The sequence below is a fragment of the Clinocottus analis genome, unplaced genomic scaffold (genome assembly GCF_023055335.1).
Source record: "Clinocottus analis isolate CAN_PGR_092001 unplaced genomic scaffold, fCliAna1.0.p SCAF_20, whole genome shotgun sequence".
NCBI lineage: Eukaryota > Metazoa > Chordata > Actinopteri > Perciformes > Cottidae > Clinocottus > Clinocottus analis.
The window spans coordinates 8,491,603-8,499,062 of NW_027175932.1; positions in this window are offsets into that span (position 1 = coordinate 8,491,603).

The following is a 7,460-nucleotide window of genomic DNA, read 5'->3' on the forward strand; positions in this document are numbered from 1 at the left end:
GCAAAAATAACTTGACGCTAATAATAATTTGTTTATGACTGGGAGGCAAAAATATTTCTCTTTTGAAAACTATTTCACAGTCGTACTCTCTTTCTGCCTCCCGCGACTTCTGCTTTTTCATCTTTTTCATCTTTTGCATGCACACCCTCCCATGGCGGAGAATAGTCCTTTCGATTTTTATCAGGGCGCCGGCTGGGTTTAAAAGGGCTTCCCTGTTGTGAATTAATGTGGCCTTAATCTGGCCCCCCACACACAGTGATAAAGCGGTGTAAGAGACAGAGGGTGTTCGGTCAGAGGACACAAGATTAGTCATAAACCACTGAGCTCGAAGTGGGGCCAGAGAAGTCGCGTGCCGTTTCACTTCCTGGTTCCAGCTGCCGATTCCCCCTTTCCTGTCTAATCCGAATGAAGGACAAGCTACTGCCTGCCAGGAAGATAAGGAAGTGCTCATTGTCTCCCTGATCCTCCTCATGTCTGTATATTACGGTGCTTCTTGAGTCAATGTGCCAAACTGAGGTGTGGTCACAGCAAAAAAAAAACAAACACTGGGAACAATGGCTCCATCTGTACCAGAAAAAAATCCCTCACTCTCTCTTTTTTGCAATTAACCTCATGTTGGTATGCTTAAATGATGGCGTCCTTCCATTTACTTACGCACAAATGTTTCGCCGATTCCTTTACGCGGGGGTCGGAGCCCACATCAAATTTGTATTTGCATACCTTGAGTGCGCTACATTGCGTCCGTAACAACAGGAGCCATGTGGCATGTGTAGTGGACGAGCACAAAGTATTGATCCAGGTCTCTCTGTGGATAAGGGCGTGGCTGGCTAACTGGCAGCGGTTGGCCTTACAGTCAATATGTCCAATAAAGTGCAGATCGTAGAACATATACAGTAATTTGGCAAATCCTAAGTAAAACAGATCTATATTGCGTAGATCTATACAGCATGTCCGCAGGGGATTTCTACTATGCAGACATAAATGTCTCTGTGAACAAATCATTTGTTGAGTTCTTATCGCCAGTGATGTGCATTGTTTCAGTTATAATTACTGCAATGTAATTCATTCCGACTCGCGGAATCATTATAAATTCACCGGTCCTATATTTAAGGAGCAATGTCGGACAAGACTTACATTTCTTATTCGTAATGCTACATATACTGTATGTTTTGAAGGTTACAATGTGAAATGCAAATGATGCATACTGCCATTGCCCTGTTTAAGTCCACAAGCTTGCGTTCATAGAAAAACTTTCAACTTGTGCTTACTAATTCACATCAAGGGCAGTAGCAAGCCCTTTGTCCTGAGTGCAATGTTTGACCTGTACATACCTCAAAGCCTCGCAAGATGAATTCAGAAGAGGCAAGATAAACATCTCTACATGTATTAGACATTGTATTTCAAAGCTGATCTATAGTTCTGTGATGAAAGGAAAAGCAGAATGTATTATATCTTCAGATGGTAAGATGATGTTATTAAGCCTTTCAGAAAAAAAAACAAGCAAAAAGTTCAGTCGGTTGTTGCTGCATCACGACTGTAATAAAATCCTCAGACAAACAAATCTAAGCAGCCCCGTATCACTCTGATCTGTTACCCGATCCATCGCACAGTGCTTTTTATTTTATGTGTTGCATCTGTTGGAGAGCCACAGGGCGACTGGGTCGCCAAATGTTCCCCGTTGATGTCGCTTCCCTTTTAATGATCACAATATTGCCAGATATTTTGAGACAGCATGTCTCCAAAATGATCCACACGCAAATAAATGTGATTGATTGCTTGATTGACTGGGCGTGCTTTTAGCACCCTGCTGGTCCCAATCTTCGCCAAAAGTGACCAATAAAATATTTACTGTCCCCACGATGGCCATACAACAAAAGAAAAAAATGGTTTTATGAGGAGAAGACGGCCCATCACAGTCCAATTGAATGGGTTCATTTAATTCTGCAATATATAGTATTTGTGTGAAAAGAAAACATTTTGATCTTAAAAGCCCAAAAGTACCAACATGAGCAGTAAGTATTCACTTACAGTTCATGCCTGAAATCATTTTGTCAGAAGTGATGTTTTAAAAAATGTTATTTCAGGATGAATCACCCATATTTCATAAGACATCCAAATACAATGAGTAAAAGTCAAAGACAAAAAGCATGAAACCAAAAAAGCAAGGTCTATGTTTTGTTAGGAACACATCAAATTTCCATCAAGTACCAATATGTTCAGCATTGACATATAGTTAATTTCATAGATAATAGACTATATGTTACATGGTTCAAAACTGACTGAACACAGACGGTTTGGTACACACACCAAGCTCTGACACCAGCTCTGGTATGACCCCAGAGGTCAAAGGGATGTGAGTATCAGATGGCCTGGGTCTTTACAATGCTAATGAGAATTGTGGAGGACCTCTTTCTTCATCGTAGGTTGTTGGGTCCGACAGCACACACACACACACACACACACACACACACACACACACACACACACACACACACACACACACACACACACACACACACATAATGTTGGAGAGGATATTTTATTGGCTGCATTTATTCCCTGACCTTTAACCCTGAACACAACTCAAACCTGGACCCAAGCCCTCAAACTAGTTATTTAAAGAAGGATGGGCCAGTAAAACATAAATACATGTTTTTGAATAATTTCTGTCATATCCATTGACTGTGCTGTAACTCTGTTACGTTGTTCATTCTGTACACATGACATCTATTGCTTCTGTCCATCCAGAGAGAGGGATCCTCTGTTGCTCTCCTTAAGGTTTCTTCCTTTTTTGCCCATGAAAGGTTTTTTCTATTTCTTTTGGGGGACTTTTTCCTGATCCGATGTGAGGTCCTGGGACAGGGATGTCGTATTTGTACAGATTGTAAAACGGAGGCAAATTTCTAATTTTGGGCTACAGAAAATAAACCAAATTGAATTGAAAATGATTTAATTCACATAGCTCCACGTAGTTCACATAGCCGGACACACAGCAAAGCATGCGGCGATGTGCATGTTGCTGCGAGATGCCACGACACGTCAACGGGGAGCTGCGGCAGCTTCTCCGACCTGAGCGAGTAGCTGCTGTTGACTCAAGTCAAGGCAGCTTGCTATGCGCAAATGCACAGGTCAAAGTTCACAGCTAGTTTGACCAGGCCATAGTTCTCACAAGAATAGAGATACAATAACATTCACACGTGAAGTTTACAGCTCTTTTCACCTTATAAATCTCTTTGTTTTTCTAATACTGCAGCAGCCTTGTCAGTTGTTTATGATCCAATATCAAGCCATTCTTTTTACAGCCACGGTGGACAGGGGAACAGCACAGAAGGTCAGTGTAGGTTTTTATTGGTACATACCAATAGTCAATGTCATAATGCTGCCAAAAGCATTTCATAGGACTTTTGCTGCTTGTTAAAGACATATTGGCCTGTCAGATAGCCTACAATTGGTATTCAGGAATTAACACATGCACAAGATGCGCCATATGTTTTAATCAAATGAATCTCATTTAAACATAGTAGGGTGCCTGGCACTATCGGGCCGTATTCGTTACCTCTATTGCTTGACTTGACACCGCGCCGTGGTTGCCGTAGCAACCGAGCAATATGACAGAGCGGATGACAGAGGAGCACTAAGCGAAGATCTGTCACTGAAATAGCCTCAAACGGCGGAGCCGTGCTATGATGATGTGTGTACCTGTCCGTGTGCGTGCACGGGTGAAACAACACACTTCTTCTTCTGCTGCTGCTGCGTCCACAGAAAAGCCAAATCATTTTGGTTTGATTTGACCAGGGAGTTCTCCGGACCACAAACATGACAAAGAGGCAATGTCAAGTGAGTTTGGACAGTGTGTCGTATATTGATGGCAGACGAATAAGGTTCTCTGTGTAGTTCTACCTGACTGAAAGTCAGTGTCACAGCAGTAACAGTAACATGCACATCTGACGGACAATGTTTGAGATGCACCTTCGCATTTCTTCATATGATAATGTGCATCTTTTTTTGTTACTGATGTTGTTGCAACAAAAAATAGAACATCAGAGAAATGAAATCAGTGATAATGTCCCCGACACATATGCAGTGCAGCGCAAAAGGCTTTAACTTTAGCTACAGTGGGAACTCCTCGAAGCTCTCTGTCCATCTGGTCCTCTGCATGTCCTGTTGACTTCTCAGTAAGCTTTGCTATTAATGTTCTCTTTGCTAGTGGACACAAAACAAAAATAGTGAGCAATACTTAACCAAATAATCAGGAAACCAAACCATATAAGAAAAGAAGCACTTGGGAATTGGATATATGTTAGTTTGTTTTCCATTTTAGCAATGCAACTACGTTAATTCTGCAATGTATTTTAGGATCAGGCAACACGTTCTCATCCCCACTTTTCACACATTGTGAACAATGTGGAAATAACACGACATTAGAACTGTAAATGCAAAACTTCACAACAGCAACACCGAGGGTTCTGTGTTTGTTTGACTCATTCACCTCCAACCCCTCCCACCGAGCGTGTGTGTTCTTTGGTTTCTATCCTACGTTCTTCACACTCCCGGAGTATTTTCTCTAAGCTTCTAATGATGATGCGGATGATTTTACATTGTAATTACTAGAAAGCCTGGTTATCTAAACAACGGCATGACCAAGCCTCTGTGTTAGACGCCCGAGGAATGACAATATGCTGCATTTGAAAATTGGGGTTTTTAAATTTCCTTGAACAAATAACATGTTCGTTATAAGTGAATTGGTACGTTTTTTTTCTTCCCAGCCGGACCTCATAAAGCACCATGAAAGGATCGTAAGAATAGGGGTGCATCAGTTCATGTGTTTGTTAAATTCCTTCTGATTCGTCAGTTTAATCTGCGGCCCTCTTGCGATGAGGAAGCATTGTCTTCTCTGTTGACCTTTCGTGGTCGAGTCATCAGAACATAGCATAAGGGCATGATAGGGTCACCCTGTGTCCCAGCGGGAGGGGAGTGGGGGTCCTCTTCGGCCAAAGAGATCAAAATGATTAAAAGGCTTAATCTCATGAGAGGGAAGCTTGTTTAGTGAATCCACGATGACACAAGGTCAGCAACGTGTCAGAGTTCAGAAGGCACCACTCAACCTTTCATCCTTCCTTTTTTCAAGACTTGTTGAAAAAGAATCTCATCGCGTGAAATGTTTTAGAGAGAGACATTCGAGTTTAGCGCCGAGGTTGTCATCACACAGTATCTTGGATAAAACGACCAGAATGATAATGAGCTGCTGGTCATATCCCACAGCTTAAACCTCTCATTAGCCATCAATCATGGATGTACTTCTGTTACTCGACTGTGTTGGAGCAACAGTGTTGCGCTACACCAAGATTTCAACACAGTTCAGTCAGTACAGGAACTCTAGAAGGTGCTGCTAACACATCCACACATATTTCACATTACCTTTTCACAGTGCAGCTGCAGCACAGTGTGTGTGCAAAGGAACAGTGAAGCTAGGTCTGACTCATCTCGGCCCTTTCACTGCTGATATTACCACACATTAAAGCAGTGAGAAATAGCTTTTTGATTGATTCTGCTTCTCATGCTTTTTATATGCGATTTAACACAGATTGGTAGAAATTGTAGAATATCCGCGTAAAAAATATGATGCAAGTAATTGAAAAAAAAAAAGGTTTACATGTCTTAAAACAACGAGATGAGAAATTATGAAGTTGGTCCAACCACATTGCTGATTATACATGTTGTTTGTGTGGTTACTTCATCTGAAAGGCCATGTTTGGGTTTTATGATAATTTCAGCTTGGTCTGGGCTCGCAGCATCCCATGAGTGTCTGTCAAGTGGTGCAGTGGCAACCAAGACCACTCAAAGCTTTTAGAGCATGTAGGATAAAAATACGAAGAGCTCTATTAAAGGTCCCTGCAGCCAATCATGCAAACATAGTTATAGCTTGATGTAGCAGGCCTTAATGGCAGAATATGAGGTGCATTTAACAGACCACTTGTATGGCCAGGCCTCTTTGCTTCCCAGCCATTACAACCTCTAATTTTCCAAGCATTATGCATCCATCCATGTCTTGCTCAAGGCATCATAAATGCATACAACAGAGAGAGAGAGAGAGAGGAGAGAGAGAGAGAGAGAGAGAGGAGAGAGAGAGAGAGAGAGAGAGACAGAGAGAGAGAGAGAGAGAGAGAGAGAGAGAGAGAGAGAGAGAGAGAGAGAGAGAGAGAGAGAGAGAGAGAGAGAGAGAGAGAGAGAGAGAGAGAGAGAGAGAGAGAGACAGAGAGAGAGAGAGAGAGAGAGAGAGAGAGAGAGAGAGAGAGAGAGAGAGACAGAGAGAGAGAGAGAGAGAGAGAGAGAGAGAGAGAGAGAGAGAGAGAGAGAGAGAGAGAGGCCACAAATTGACTGAATTGAAAGGCGAAAGATGTGTGAGAGATGTCTTCTCGTATAATGACAGCAAGACTATTGGAATGCCTGCAATATTCAATAAATCAATCAATCAAACTCTTTTTCCGACTTGAGGTCCAGATACTATAAGACAATTGAATAGAATAAAATAAATAAAAAAGCACAAATAAAATACAAAGACCTACCACTATAATGAGACAGCTGTACCAATGTCTCCACAGCTGTGACTGGTAGCATGTATTAAACTTTATGTTTGATAAAACCAAGATGATTTCATTTTCTGAGTCATTAACCCAGCAAATATGGTCCTTGATTAAATATTAAGTCCTTGTGACCAGATCACAACCAGATCACAATGATTTGAGTATGAGTTGCATCACAAATCTCCAAGCAACCAGATCTTTTGGTAAAGGCTCAAAAGCAGACTAACTGAACTAAAGCATGATCCCAGACCCGGAACTTCAATAACCTTCAAATGACCTTAGATTGTCTTAATAGCTATATTTTGATGCAGCTCGTGGACATCGTAACTCCAACCAACTAAATGTCATCAGCTTCAGCATCCTGTTGCAACATTTGAACAGAAAATCCACCATGAGGTGTAAAGTCAGGGATACATTCTCAATTTATAATGGCAAGTGGTCATGCTTGAAGTAGACACCTTACTTAGGCCATGATCAGAAAGAGCGTTTTCCAATTATCCTATTAGATCACATCTTGTATTATTGTTGCTCGGCAACCACCAAATGAGTGCTGACATTATGCTCTTATAAACAGAGTGTTCTCTGATGCGTTCTTCAGCAATAGATATTGCATTGTGTTCTCCAATGTTTTGAATGAACACACCAGAACAGTTTAGAATGAACATCTTAGAATGAACAGTTTACAATAAATCAGCATAGAACAATGTACTTCTGTGATGAAACACCTATTGGTTACAAATATATGCGAGGCAATCATGTCATTTCTGCTCTGCAAGACTGTATAGATGTCCCCCCTGAGTTCTGTTTAGTGGTGGCATCTATGAATTATATCTGAACAAAGGATTAGTGCGATATCAAATGGCTTGACCATTAAAA